Here is a 16,493-nt window from a genome sequence, read left to right on the forward strand (position 1 = left end):
AGGTTATCATGTGTAAGAACCTAAGGAAGACAAGAAGTCTAGGGTTTTGCTTCATATGGTGGTCAAATAAAAGAGTCTTCAATTGGCATGCAAAGCAAGAAGGCTTAAGAGGTTGAATGTTTGAAGGGTGAACAAGTTGTCAGAAATGAACAGTATGAATTTCAAGTAGAATGGAGGACTGAATTAGAGATCTATAATCTATAAGTGAGTTGTGTTTATTATCAAATCAAGTCTTGCTATTGCTTTCTAACAACTATACCACTCTGGATAAATCCTTTGGATTAAGGTTGACCTAACAGTCATTTGTAAATGCTTTAACAAGGTGATATTCTAATGGAATGTTCTAAAGTCCTCTAACAAGGCTCACTCCTAATAAGGTGATTGAAATCTTTTAACCATGCCACATTTAACCATGTGTATTGTAACCTTTAATAGGGCATCACTTCATAAGAGCGAAATTGGGTAGCATTTTATTGATGGTTTTTCCCAATTTGGGGTTCCACATAAAATCCTTGTGTCAAATTGTGTGAATGAGTTTGTGGTATTTCATGCTTACATTTTTGTAAAGTTATTTTGACCTAGGACAATGACCTACTAAGTTAAGATATTGGATGTTCTAATGGACACAAACATGATATGGTTTTATGGATATGAATCTGTTAAGTGAGTTGAAAAGTTTTATTTGTATATTTGGACCTTGGATAACTGATTCACCCCCCTCTTAGTTATTCTAAAGAATTTCAACACTTGGTATATATACATGTCAGGTATTGCTCTTAAGGGTTGTGATTTCAGGTTATAGATTGGATATGTTGATGATACTAGTTTCATTCAGTATACTTTAAAGGTATGGATAGTTGGATGGGTTGGCACATGTTATGGGTTTTATTTCAGCTATGGATATTTAACAATTACATATACATATGACTACCTTTTGGATCAGCTGTTTGTGCTCAACATTTTAGTTGGTACAGGATTTTATGATCTTCTAATGTGAAAAGTTGGGTGGCTTTCTCTTTAGACGACTTCTATGTATGTCCGGTGGCAATGGCATAATAAGAGGTAGCTTCATTCATGTTTGAGATGCTGGATAGTTTGATTTTGTTGTGGGTACCATGATGAAGCACATGGTGTATTTTGATTCCTAATGGTGGATGTGTTAGGAGGGATTAGTTTCTTTATGTGGTTACAAATTGACCCTATGTAATGTATACAACAAGAGGGAGATTTTTGAGATTATATGTGTTGCACACATTGCAAAATATTCTTTATATTGTATTATTTAATTTTATTATGTAACGTTGAACCTAGGAGCACCTAGATGGACTTGCAACATGTAAAGATTCCCATGGGTTATACTTGATGAGTTATATTGTAAAATTGTGATAATATTTGATGTAATTATTTAATATTGGCCTGCAAAAATAAATTAAATGTCCAATATTAAATGTGGGCTCAATGGGTTAGGTAACACATGGTTTATGTAATACCACTTGGTAGTTTTGTGGGACTTGCTACTACATAAGCAACCACAAGGGTAGTTGTAGAGACAAGATAAAAAGACAAAAAAAGAAAAAGGCAAGAGTCAAGCAAGACAAGGCTTGATAGGTTAGCCAAGGGAGCATTTGTGAAGGTTGGAAGCATGACATGAGAGATGTGGATTCATGCTTGTTCACACAGATTTCTTGGTTGTGGCTTGATTTTGAAGGCTTCCATGGTTGTATTACAATCATTTTATTGTTGAATAATACATGGTGATGGATGCTTTAGGAGGTTGGATTTTTCCCTTAATGAGGGTTTCCCAAGGTATATCACGTGCTACATTTTTGTGGGTATGTTATCTATTCTCTTGCATGTGGATTTTAATTGCTTATTTATTTTAGATCTATTATGGGTTATGTGGAAATGAAAATATTTTTTTATTGCAAGTTTCCTTACAGAAAGGAATTGAAATTCTTCATGCTTAGCTACTCTTTCATTTGATTCTTGGTGATTGTCATGACGTGTTTGATGAACATGTCTTTTTTGCATTTTGCTTGGACTAAACCATGGTGATATGCATCTCATGGGCATGCTCTCAGTACTAGGAATTGATGCAAACTTTGAAGAGGAAGAAATAGATGCATGAAAGTATTTGTTAAATCTTTCAACACATTTTGCAAAATGGAGTTTTACATGGTCTTCTGTGGCTGGTAGATTTTGGAGTAGTGAATTCATATAATCAAAAGCACTTTGATAATACTCATTGGAAAGACATGATGAATTCTAACCATCTATAATAAAAAAATAACAACTGAGTTAAAAATTAGAAAAATCAATATTTTTATTGAAAACTTGTGGCATTGAAATTTACCAATTCTTTTGTCTTGACCACTTCCAACACCTATCACTTCTTGATCTTCTAATGGATTACAAGGATTTGCAATTTGAATAATAATTTATTAAGCTTAAGAGCCATAAAAATCAATAAGTTTTTATACTATGAAAGATAAATATAAGCATTACCAATGGTATTTTTCTCATGATAATAAATTCCTCCAACATCCTTATCACCATCCACCAATGGAGTAACACCATCTATAATTTTTTTTTTGGTTAGTTTAGAGAAGAAATAAAATTTGAAAATAAATATATAATACTAAAATTTTAGAAGAAACTTACCAACAACTTGATCTAGCCCATTTGTTTGGTTTCTCTTAAAAAAAAAATCTAAAATCTTCAATACCCCTCTTTGTGCTCATTGACAATTGCACACATGCAAATCTTTTCCAAATTTTCTAAAAATGTACCACTACATAGGATCAAATTGGCTTTTTATTTTGTATGTATTGGGTATATCATAAGGATAAACATCTGAATTTGGTATTATTTCTGACCTCTCTAGTGTAGTTCTATAATATCTTTTCTTTTTAAAGTTAGAAAGAAACTCAGATAAGTGCAAATATCTTTTATTTTTCTAAAATGGTTCTATCCTATGAAGAAGTGTATGGATAAGCCAATCCATTCTCCTTGTACATTATTTGGCACAATCACTTAAATAATTACTCTTGATATGGAAATGATAAGACTCTATAGATGCATTGGTTTCTTGATTGGCATATGGAGAAATTTCCAAAGATTTTTTGCTCACATTGCTATACATAGGTTCATAAAAATATTATTAACTAGAAATAATAATTTAAATAATGTAAATACAAATATACAAAAATGGAAGTGTTGACAAACTTACCAATACAAGTTTCATCAGGGCACCGAGTTTTTAGAAAATAATCAATGAATGTTTTTTCTTCTTTAAACTACTCCATGAATTGTTTGATTAAGTGAATGGTAGTATTTTCATTATCACCCATTGCATGCATTATATTGCTCAATCTATCAAACATGTTTGTTCCAACATCCCTATTACTTTCAAACCTATATCAGAAAAGATAATATCAAGTTTCATTCTCAAATAAGTGATGATTGACATATGTTAATAAAATATTGACTTGTTCACATTTTTTGGCCATGCCTTATGCATATGATAAATACATAAAAGGACTCAAAAATTAAATGATGATCTACAAGTTATACATTGTAAAAATTGATCAATAAAATTTTAAGAAAATGAGTAAAAAAATCTAGTTTATATCATAAATCATGACATTGAATTGAGTTAATTTTAGTTTAAATATAGAAATTAAGGCCAATAAAGCCCTAATAGCTCCAATTTTTGCATTGACATCATCTGTCATGAATGAATTGACATGCCAATAATCTTTTAATTATTTCCCCTATCTATAGATCTCTATCAACCATTCATTTATATCCTCAACTCTATTTCTCAAAGATATTACCAATGCAATGTACAACATCATCTTGTTCATAAAAAATAATGTCTATAACTCACACTGCACATGATTCAACATTGATAAATTAATTTGAAATGATAAATGAATGACTAAATTAAAATCTATTAAATAGTTAATATTTCTATACTTATACCATATTTATTTGTTGAAAATGTTGAATCGATTGTAATAATAGAGGTGAATGTTTGACAATCATTTCTCTCATCCAAGGTGTTTGGATGCCTACAATGAATGGATCATCTCCCATGGTGTTTGGTGTTTTATATAGAAGAAAAAGTTATCTTTCTCCTCTACATGCCACAAACTAACACTTTTCACATCATCCTCATTTTTTTGTGATCAAAATGAGTGTACCCTTTTCCATGAATTTAATACATCTTTCCTTAGTAAACATGTATCCCTCTTGTCCATCAATTCTATTAGACCATAGTCTAAGTAATGTTTCTCACATATAGTATTAATTCCTATGCCAATCATTAACAAGGACTCAATGTATGATTTACACTCATTTGTAGTCTTGGCACAAAGCTACTCCTTGGATATCTAAAAGGTTCCTAATTTCCATGAAAAAATTTGCCATTAACATCTTGATGGGTAAATTCATTATATGTGATAATAGAAACTTGAGGTTTGCCATACATAACTCTAACATGAAAGTGGGTTTGACAACCCCTTTTTTGTATAAACTTTCATATCCTTTTCATCTTTTTATGTCCTTAGGTTTTTGACTATTATCCTTGAGCCCAAAGCATAATGATATCATGTAGAAAAGATATATTAATCAATATTATACAAAATAAAATAAAATGACATGCTTAGTTATTATAAAAAATTGAGGCATACCTTGAATACTTTATGGTACTATGGTCAGTGGGATTTTCCAATTTGGGCTCACTATGAGTTGTATGAAGAAATGTTGTCTTATGCCATCCTGCAATAAGCCTTCTACTTTGATGAAGTCAATGAGTCTCCCAAGAGGGATAGCAACACATAAGTCAAGTTCTTGGGCATTTTCATTTCCAATAGGTGTCCATTTGAGACCATTCATTGAAAAATAATTTCCTGTTTAGGAATGTCTTGGACATTGAACAAGTGATTCCCATTTACATCTTCTAGTCATTCTATACAATAGTTAGTTGGTTAGAACCCTCTATCTTGTTAAAATGTGTATGGAAAAATATATTGAAACCATTATATATTTAATAATATATTGTGATTATATCAACAATTTAGATCTAGGGGATGATTCTACAAGAAAGCCAAATATATCTTGAACAATTATAAATTAATGGATAATGGATGCCTACAATGATAATACGTGACTATAGATAATATGATAGTGGTGTAGACCTAGAGGAGATTTGTAGAAGAAAACTATTGAAAAAGAAACATCAAATAAGTTCACTACTTGATTTCTAATGTGCAATATGAGGAAAAAACTTGTAACACCCCTCCAAGGGATCCAAAAGAATTAACCTAAAGTTTTACTAAGTTTGGTAAACATTTTTTTTTTGAAGTAAGAAAGTATAACATACACATCAAAAACATAGTAGCGGAAGCAATAACATGTAATCATCAATAAACATACATAATAGGTTACATTCCTTAAAAATCCCAAGACGTTGAGTCACATTTAAATTTAATTAATTCTAAGTCTGTCAACTACCATATCCACAACAAAGAATAATGAAAAGTCCAATGTCCATTTAATATACATTTGTTCCAAATGCCTCTTGGCAAATTAATTCGGAATGCTCATTCATCCACTGTACATGTCACAGGGTATGAAAGGCTTAAAATAATATACATATGTAACAATAGAAATACATCATCCTCTTCGGATTCATGATACACGAACAATAAAATAAATGAAATCATCCACCATACATGATACATCCATACATCAATAATGATAAAACATCCATCATAAAATCTAACCATCCATCAAAATGATCCTTGAACAGAATGAAGGTAAATGCCAACCAAGAAAGCTCCAGCCATGGTGACCACAGACAGATCTCAATGGTAAGAGTAGAAAGCACTACCACCTGACCGCATGCAACCTAAATGGCCCACTCCCACCATGTTGAGGAGATAGTCTCAAGTCCCAAATAGGATATCAAAACACAAAACACAAGTACTCTCTAAGTCTAAGAAATCCTAAAAGTACACTAACTCAAAGGTTCCAACATAGATAGACAAGACATCTAGACCTAGAGGCACACAAAGACACGTAGGAAACCTACTATGTAAGTGGAAAAGTGTCATCACACAAATCACATTGGAAGTTACCCGAGCAATCCCTCAGGAATCTCGGGTCGCCAGTAATCCTGTGGCCACTAGTATCTTCTCGTACTGACGAGGCATACTATGAAATGCAAGGTTGAACCAAGCATTCTCTCAACTCCCATCCTAGTCTGTACTAGCACTTGAGGCATGGGTGAGAACATACAATTAATCTCATTAGGTTCATTTAAGTCATTATTTAGTGTAATGTTATTAGTTATTTAAAAAAACAACTTACAATGAGTCATCCCTAGAGCCACTTCGGGTCTCTCGTCCCTCATTGCAAGCCACTTCTCGACACTACACATAGATAACCTACCCTAGGCTCATGAAATCACAAATCACAAAATCACCTCAGCCCTATACAAGCGACTGGAAAGCATCAAAAGATAAGCCACAATAATCACATCAGTTCCCTACGGGAAGCTGGAAAGCATCAAATGATAATCATAATGATCACAATAGTTCTCAATCAGCAACTGAAGGCATCAATGATAAATCATAATATTCATCAGTTCTTATCAAGCAACCGAAAAAACTATCCCAAAATAAATCACAATACTGATCGAAGACTCCAAAAAAGGTCAAGTCAAAACATGTCACAACATGACATCATCAAGAACAAATTGCTTAAAACACCTCCGCTTCACACAAGGAAATTGGAAAGTAGCAACAACCAATAAATACATCTATCATAGAGCATTATCAACACATCACCATGGTTGGGTTTAGAAAGATTGAGAACAAATCATCATATCGTCACAATCGCATAATCCCTGAGCCTTTGGTAACAACCTACACTGGTCAAAGCTAGGTCAACCTGAAACCCCAAACACAGAGAACACATAGAAAACATCAAAGTCTCACAGATTGGATTTGAAAGTATATTATCGAGTTAAAAGTAGAGAATTCAGTTTGCAGATTAATGTATGTTTCAAATAATTAAGTTTCATAGTTTACCCCAACGAATTAACCGTTCTTATAATTAATCATATCACAGCTTAAAAGTAATAATAATGATTTATTAAAATTTTAAAATAATAACAATAATTGATTATAAAATAATAATAATAAAAAACCCATACCCATTAAAAATCAAATTTCTAGATGATATATATATATATATATATATATATATATATATATATATATATATATATATATATATATATATATATATAAAGTTATTTATCATTAGCTCAAATTAGTTCTAATATTCATTTACATTTTCAAATTAATAATTAATAATCAACAATCATTAACAAATTTCTTAATAAACAATATATATATTTATATCGTTAATTAACTTAATTAATTAACAACTAAAATTTTGAGTTTAGTCCTTTAATAATAATTATAAAACTTATTATTTAAACAATAATAAAATTATTATAATAAAATTTATTAATAAAATTATAATTAATATTAAAATTTATATAAAATAAATACAAATTTATATTAAAAAAAAAACTTATAACAAAAATCGAATTATAAAATTTTAAGAAGGGCATGGCTTTTTAAAGTTTTTAAAAAAAATTGCAAGCGATTTCAATATATCGCTGCCTGCGGACTTAATAATTGCAGTGCACGACTGCTGTTGCAGTCGGCCTGCCTTTATATAAAGGACACGGGTGGGGTATTCCCCCCCCAATAATAATTATTTATTTATTTAATATATATATTTTTAAATTTAAATTTATATTTTTAATTGTATTAAATTTCATAAAAAATGTTTTAACAATATCATTTAAATATATATATATATATATATATATATTTTAAAGTTTAATTATTATGTATTTTTTTTTTAAATTAATATTTTAAAAATTAAATAATGTTTAATCCAATTAAATACCCTCTCCACATAAAATTTTCAATATATATATTTTTAAACTTGATTCCCACTTTATTCTGATAGAGGAAATATTATCATCCATCCAAAATTTTTAATTTAGAATTTCATCTTCAAATTCAATCCCTTTCCGATTAAATCCTATTTTCTTTAATCTAGAAAATGAGGGTTTCTAATGACAATCATTTAATAATTCACAATATTGAAATGTTTAAGCTTCCATGACAGAGAATTTGGATTTACGATCCATAGGCACGAAGAAGACAGGAAAAGATAATTGCATAATCAATCAGCGATCAAAACACTAGACCCTACTTGAGCTTGATGCTAATATGCAATCCCCGAAAACTATGAGAGAATTCACTCCTCTTCAAGAACCTTCCTCTGAAAACTTTTCCTAGAAATCCTCCTCCTAAAATTCACTTCAAATCTTGCAAACAAAATTCGTGTCCAAAAATCGTCTCCAAAATTCGCGGTCCCTCAAAAATGAACCCCAAAGTTGTGATAAGGAGTTTTCTCGTCAAATCGAGACACTAATTGTGCGTTCACCTGAGAGGACTCCTTGCTCACAAGTCTCAAACTCCAAATTAACTTTTATTAATCTTTGCTTTATCTTTTTTATGCACGTTAACCAGATTATTAAATAACTTTATTTAATTTTTCACTTGACTTCTATTTTTAATCTTTATTACTTTTAATCTTATGGGCACTTTATGAAATTAAAATAATATTATTATTTTTACTTATTTTATTAATTTCTTTTATTTTCAACTCATGCTCGCATCATGCGCAGAATCCTTTAATAATTTAATATCTTTTCCGCTTTTAATTTATTTTAGAAACTTTATTGATAAAATATTTAATTAACTTAAATAATAATAATATTTAACATTTATTTAACAATAAACTCTAAATATATTATTATTAAATTAAATAAATATTATCACGTTCTAAATTAATCCTTAAACTTTTATCTCCAAATTTAATTAATTTCTTAATTAATTAAATATTAAAGATATCATATTAATTTTTCATTAAATTAAATCATTAATTAATCTTTTAATTAAACTTAATTAATAGAAAATACACTAAAGACTCGTAAAGACAACATACGAAAACCCATCATAACAAAACACATACTAAATTAACAAAGGGTTATAATCACGAACTAATGTCATTCGACGCATTCAGAGGGTACTCAACTCAGATACTTGTCCTAATTATCAATTAGGACAAATGGCTAAAGGGTTTAGGATTTGGACTTAAGATTTATCTCCCCTCTCTTACCATTGAGATAATGCGATAGGGTATGCTCATCTTGTTAATTCAAGAAAGTTGATACTTAGTACCTGCAACCTGCATAAAATCCACACATGTACATACACAATATTCTAAGCTAAATAGGCAATGGCAAGAAGTGGTGCATCGTGTAGATCCCAACTAGTAGGTGACTACGACTCCCTTCCTTAACCACATCAGAAATGCCATACATAAAGAAAATAAACATGCACACCATACACATGCAGTATGGGGTAAGTATCCATAAGGAAACATGTGTGATAATAAACCATCTAACTAATCATCATCGATAACTAAAAACACTGAATAATCATCATACATATGTGAAATATAGAGTACCAAGTAATCTCACTATATAATAAATTGAATGTAAAACAATATCTAATAATCTTAAAACAATACTACTAATCATCAAACATAAAACTGGCCTAAAAGAGTTTGGCAATGATAGCAAAAAAGCGAACTGGGGGCAGGCATTACAAAACTTGCTTTACTTTGTGTCACTAGTGTACAATGATAATTCTTGTAGATTGATTACATAATTTTAAACTAATTTTTGTATGTAATTTCACAATGATAATTTTATTAGATTGAGTAGAACTTGACTTTTTTGTGAGTTGCTAATTTGAAGTGGAGCTCTGCAATAAAAAAAGTCTCAAGTGGTAACTCCAACTCAAATTGATTCATCTATTTGAAAAATGAGTAAATTGGAAACTTGAATCTAATACAAATAACAATTAAAAAATAATACAATGAACCATTATGCTTCCATACCTCTTTTATTGTCTCTATTTCTGAACTTATATTGACTTTATGATTCTCCAACAAAGTGCATATGTTCTCGGTATTTATTTTTAATTTGTTAAAATATATTAGAATTGTATGGAAAATCATAATTTCTAAATTTGACAAAATAAAGATTTAATAACAATACAATTATTTTTTAAAACATAAACATGATATTTGATTATTTGTCACCCCATCTTTGAAAATAAAACATAAGAGCTTTGAATGAATATATTAGTCTACTTATTCTTATTCTTTTATTTGTATGATTTAGTCTATTTGAATGAATATATTAGTGCATTTGATCAATTTCCTACTTGCATGATTTCTCTACCATTCTTAATAAAGGTAAAATTCAAAGTTTTGTCATAAGGAAATCAACATTCATTACAAAAGAAATATTGATTCTCTATACACTTAGAAATTTTAGGATATGTATTTTTATTCAATTTTATACAAAAGGAATGATGTTTTTTTACAATATATTTTTTTATTGAATGAATTATTTAATGTCTCTACAAGTATCAATCGGGATTTGGGTTACCAAAAGTTGTTCTAGATAGTCACACAAAACTAGTGGGTTTAAAAAATCCTTTTTAATCAAATATGTTTGAGTACTACACAAATTAAATTATATTAATACAAAATTTTTAGTGAGATAAGCACTTTTCTTTAATAATAAGAACAAACTGATTGAGTGAATACAATAAAATAGTTGAAGGCAATATGCACAACTCATGAGAAAAATTTACGTGGCTCAATTTTGCTATGCTCTTAGATTTCCACTTTGCTATGAGAGAATTTCCCTTTAGCCAACAAGATTTTAGTAAGGGGGCATTTCCTTGAAAAAATATAAGGTGTTTCTACAACATTCATTTACCACATACATGTCACCCACCAAGTTTTATTCATTCTAGTTTCTTTTAAAATTCTCATGTGTGTAGGTAATGGAAAGGTGGTGGATTAATATTATCTAAATGTTAGTTAAAACTATTTGATTCTTCATATAAACTATTATAGTCATAATAATAAAAGCAAGTATTAGATTGTTAATGGGTTTTCTCCTATTTTGAAGTTTCTATTTTAATATATAATAGTAATAAGTAGCAAACTATCTAAAATAAACGCACTAGAATAGTTGCAGGGCAATAGGAACAACTCATGAAAAAAACTTACTTGCTTTGCTTTTCTTTGCTCTCAGACTACCACTCTACAATGTGAAAATTTCCTTCAAAATATGAAAAATAGAATGGACATACTTTTTCTTGTGATATTGCTATCAGGATTTAACTGTGTAATTTTGAGTCAAACTCATTGACCCATGTTTCATGAGTAGTGATTCAACACGAATTCATCTCTCATGAGAATAAATGGAACACTTAGCACTCATTGGATCTAGGTGATGCTCACAGGGGTCCCGAGAGGTCACCCATCCCAATACTACTCTAGCCTGAGCGCACTTAACTATGGAGTTTCCTCCATGGTTAAACCCAAAGCTTGTAACCACATTTGCAAAACCTTCACCAAGTGTTGTGCCTTATGAACCATTCATTAGAAAGCCCCTTAAGCTCATCAATTGATAAGTAGGAGATAAGGGGCTTTCTAATGAATGGTTCATAAGGCACAACACTTGGTGAAGGTTTTGCAAATGGGGTTAAAAGCTTTGGGTTTAACCATGGAGGAAACTCCGTAGTTAAGCGTGCTCAGGTTGGAGTAGTATTGGGATGGGTGACCTCCCGAAAAGTCCCAGTGCTTCACCCCTGTGAGCATCACCTAGATCCAATGAGTGCTAAGTGTTCCATTTATTCTCATGAGAGATGGATTCGTGTTGAATCACTACTCATGAAATATGGGTAAATGAGTTTGACTCAAAATTACACAGTTAAATCCTGATAGCAATATCACAATTTGACTTGCTGTGGAAATTATCTCCTACATACTTTTTCTTATTTAGGATCATTTTTCCCTCCAAATTTAATATTAAAAAATTATTAAAGTGAGGGTCAAAGCTTGCTAGATCCAATGCATTAAATAGGCTGTCAATCTTGTTAGTAGGTTTGTTGCACACAAGCATGGCATGGGGCATGAATGGAGTTGGATGGATGACATTAGGTTCATGCATTTTATTTTAGGTTTTAGCCAATTCCATGTCTCTATGCCCTAAACTAAAACATACGAGAGATGTATGCCCCATATAATCTCCCATATATGCCCCATGCGATTCCCTATTGTGCAGTTCCTTCAAAATACATACAATTTGGACCTTTAATATGTCCTTTCAACAGTGTGGTATGGAAGACAATCGGTAATACCAACCAGCTCATCTACAAGTTAAAAATGAAGCAAGGAATTGTGATGTCAAATCATATAAATGATTTGAACACTTTATTATGTCAAGCAACCTCAATTGGTATGACTGAAGATGATGAAGCCAAAGCCATCATCTTGTTGTGTTTCTTACTTGATAGTTGGGATCCCATAGTTACAGTGGTAAGCATTTCAAACTCCACGAAGAAAAAGTTGGTCTATGATGAAGTTTTTACCACTTTATGAAGTGAAGACATGAGAAGGAGTAACAAAGACTCATCACCCGATGATGCTCTCACCATGGTCAGCGAAGGGAAAGAAGCCATTATAGAGATAATAATCATTACAATAAAAGGAAATCTAAATCACCTAATCGATCAAAAGAGATCAACTATCAGGTCTCCAATTAGAAAACTTGGAGTTTTGTGAACATTGCCTTTACGAAAAGCAAAAGTGGGTCAACTTCTTGAAAGATGGGCATGACATGAAGGCAAGACCATTGGAACTTGTGCACTCAGATGTCTTTGGTCCTATTGAGGTAAGTTCTTTAGGAGGTGCAAAGTTTTTTGTGCAAAAGTGGGTCAACTTCTTGAAAGATGGGCATGCCATGAAGGCAAGACCATTGGAACTTGTGCACTCAGATGTCTTCAGTCCTATTGTGGTAAGTTCTTTAGGAGTTGCAAATTTTTTTATAGAGGTAATAATCATTACAATCAAAGGAAATCTAAGTCACCCAATCGATCAAAAGAGATCAACTATTGGGTCTCCAATTAGAAAACTTGGAGTTTTGTGAACATTGCCTTTATGGAAAGCAAAAGTGGGTCAACTTCTTGACAGATGGGCATGACATGAAGGCAAGACCATTGGAACTTGTGCACTCAGATGTCTTTGGTCCTATTGAGGTAAGTTCTTTAGGAGGTGCAAAGTTTTCTGTTACTTTCCTTGATAATTGTACTAGGAAAGTCTGGATATATATGATGGCCAATAAATCTAAAGTATTTTCAAAATTTAAAGTTTTCAAAGCTCTTGTTGAAAACTAAATAGGTCACAAGATTAAATGCTTTAAAGCAGATAATGGAGGTGAGTTTTGTTCATTGAAGTTTGATCACTATTGTGTAGATAATGACATTTGAAGAGTGAAAGTTGTTCCTTGCACCCTTCAAGAAAATGGGGTAGTAGAAAGGCTTAATAAGACCATACTTGAGAAAGCTCAATGTATGCTTTTTAATGCAGGTTTGGGAAAAGAACTATGGGCTAAAGCATGTAATACATCCATGTATCTAATCAATCAAAGTCCTTCTTCAAGATTGAATTTCAAAATTTTGGAAAAGGAATGGAAAGAACAAAGAGTCTCATACTCTCATCTTTGGGTCTTTGGTTGTCATCCATTTGTACATATTCCTAAGGAGAAGAGAAGCAAGCTGGATCACAAATCATAATCTTGTATATTCATATGTTATGGAGAAGATTAGTTTGGCTTCAGATTGTGGAGTTTGACTGATAAAATATTACTTGTAGTAGGGATGACATCTTTAATGAACATTTATTTTGTAGCCTTCAACTTTAGTAAGAAGTAAGATAATATGTTCCTCATTATTAGAAAATAGAAAACAAAGAAAATGGCGATAGTAGATAACAAGACTATTTTATTAATCTGGCTACACAATATTACAAATTAGATAGCCTCTATAAATAGAGGACTTCTAGCTACAAATGAAGAGTCTAGAGTGTACATGTGGATGGTGCAATGTGACAACACTAACACTTCACTTAACAACCTTGCCATGTTTTTGGAGACATATTCAATGATGCACACATGTGGTGGAGTTAATTGTAGTTTTAGTTGCAATAGGAGGAAGACTTGGACTTGGTCTATTCCAACACCCTCCCTTAATTTCTATCACTAAAGACTCTTTATGTGGAAGAAATTACATAAGAAATTCAAATAGAATAGGTCCTGGCATTGAGCCTTGTTAGGTACCCATTTTACAACATAAACAATTTGGTTCCCCTTTCTATTCCTTTTGTCATTATGATATGGGTTTTTAACTTGTTGACCCATAACCATTTGGGATTGACCCCAACTAATGCAATTGATTTTATTTTGGGTGTTTCAACCAAACAAGTGGTTTTGGTTTACCATGAACCCTTCAAAGACTTAAGATTATTCACCTAAACAAGGGTTTTGGCTTAGCACAAACCTTGCAAAAAAAAAACTTTTAGGTTTTGCACCCAAACAAGTGGTTTTGGCTTACCACGAACCGTTCAATAGATTGGCCTAAACAAGTGGTTTTGGATTACCACTAACCCTTCAAGCTTCATAAAAATATTATTCCAATAATGGGAAACTAGCTCTAAACTTTTCTCATGCACAATAATATTGAGTCCATATGAAAAAATAATCCATCTAGCAAGGCACATAGGTACCCAACCGCTGTGCTTGCTAGTTCTCTAGGGATATTTTTCAAATACATTGTTCATCAATATGTTAAAATATTTCTCACACGATACATAATTAGTCTATTTAGTTTTGATTTCCTCTGGTGGCAACTTTTTTATCTTCAACTAGCTTCTCTCAACACTAGAAGCTTAGATTGTATCTTCACAAGTTCTCTTCATTCCAGACATTGACTTCAATGATCAACCTTGCTTTTCATTTGGTAGTAAGATATCTTCTATGTCACATTTAAAACAATAGCTTCATGAATCAACAAAAATCAAACATTGACATACTCAAATAAAATCAGAGCCCAAAAAATCTAACAGCTTTGATACCATATTAAAAAATAGAAAACAAAGAAAATGATGACAATAGATAACAAGACTATTTTAATCTAGCTGCACAATATTACAAATTAGATAGCCTCTACAAATAGAGGACTTCTAGCTACAAACAAAGAGTCTACAGTGTACATGTGGATGGTGTAATGTGATAGCATTAACACTTCACTTAACAACCTTGCCATGTGTTTGGAGACATATTCAATCATGCACACATGTGGTGAAGTCAACTGTAGTTTCAGTTGCAATAGGAGAAAGACTTGGACTTAGTCTATTCCAACACTCCTACATGACATTGCAATACCCACATGGGACATCCCAACAAAAATTTGTCACCTACATTAGTTCTTTCCCCCACTTCTATTTCCTCCTCATCCATTGAACAATTCACAAATATAGATGGAGCAAACTTTTCTAATAGCTCTGAGTCCCCTGCCTAATTTCTAATAGCTTCGAATCCCCTGCCTAACAATTTAGTCCAACTCTTAACACACCAAATGATAGCAGTCATCAGTTGGATAGTGGTTGTCATGAGCATAAGGGCTCTGCCGACACACAACATCTCTAATACATGCCCAATCAATCCGCTCATATGGCACATTGTTCACAGAGTACTGGCCTTTACTTGTCATGGACAAGTAGATTGAAATAACCCCTAGCAATTTTTATGGAGTATGTGATCCATCTCAAGCAACCCACAGTAATAAAGAAGATCATCTCATAAGGCATGATGTCATAAATGAAATTTGGCGTGAAGCTTTCTGTGGCAAAGTAGCCGATGATGGAAACTCTTCTCCTGACCACATGGGCCATATCATTGGCAAAAATCACAATTTGTTTGGAGAAATGACAAACCACAAATCTTCAAATGCTCAAATGCAGGAGTACTCCTCCAAACTATGATGTGTCAGATCCTAGTGACACTGAAGATAGTCACACGACAATCCAAGGCAAGAAGATTCCTTATGACACTTGCACAAAGCATTCCACATAGTTTCATCCACACCCAATGCATCTGGTCAGTGACATATTCCATCATGGGACACTTGGTGGAGTTTAAAATCATAAAGCCAATCCACCCAAAATGGATATGCTTGTAGGTAACCGAGCTTCACCAACAAAAAATTGCATAAACACAAAATACAACAATACTATAGTTAGTTGCAATAAGACTCAACAAGGAAATACAATGGCTTGCATTTTGAAGCACAACTTGTCAATAGTATTGTGCATAAAAAAGCTTCATCTTGGAGAGGAAGTCCCCAAAATGGAGCCTATGAAGAATATTCTTGTGGAGAAAATTGCACAAATATAGATAGAAGACTGTACAA

Source organism: Cupressus sempervirens, chromosome 1, assembly GCF_028749045.1.
Source record: "Cupressus sempervirens isolate cs-2001-9-10 chromosome 1, ASM2874904v1, whole genome shotgun sequence".
NCBI lineage: Eukaryota > Viridiplantae > Streptophyta > Pinopsida > Cupressales > Cupressaceae > Cupressus > Cupressus sempervirens.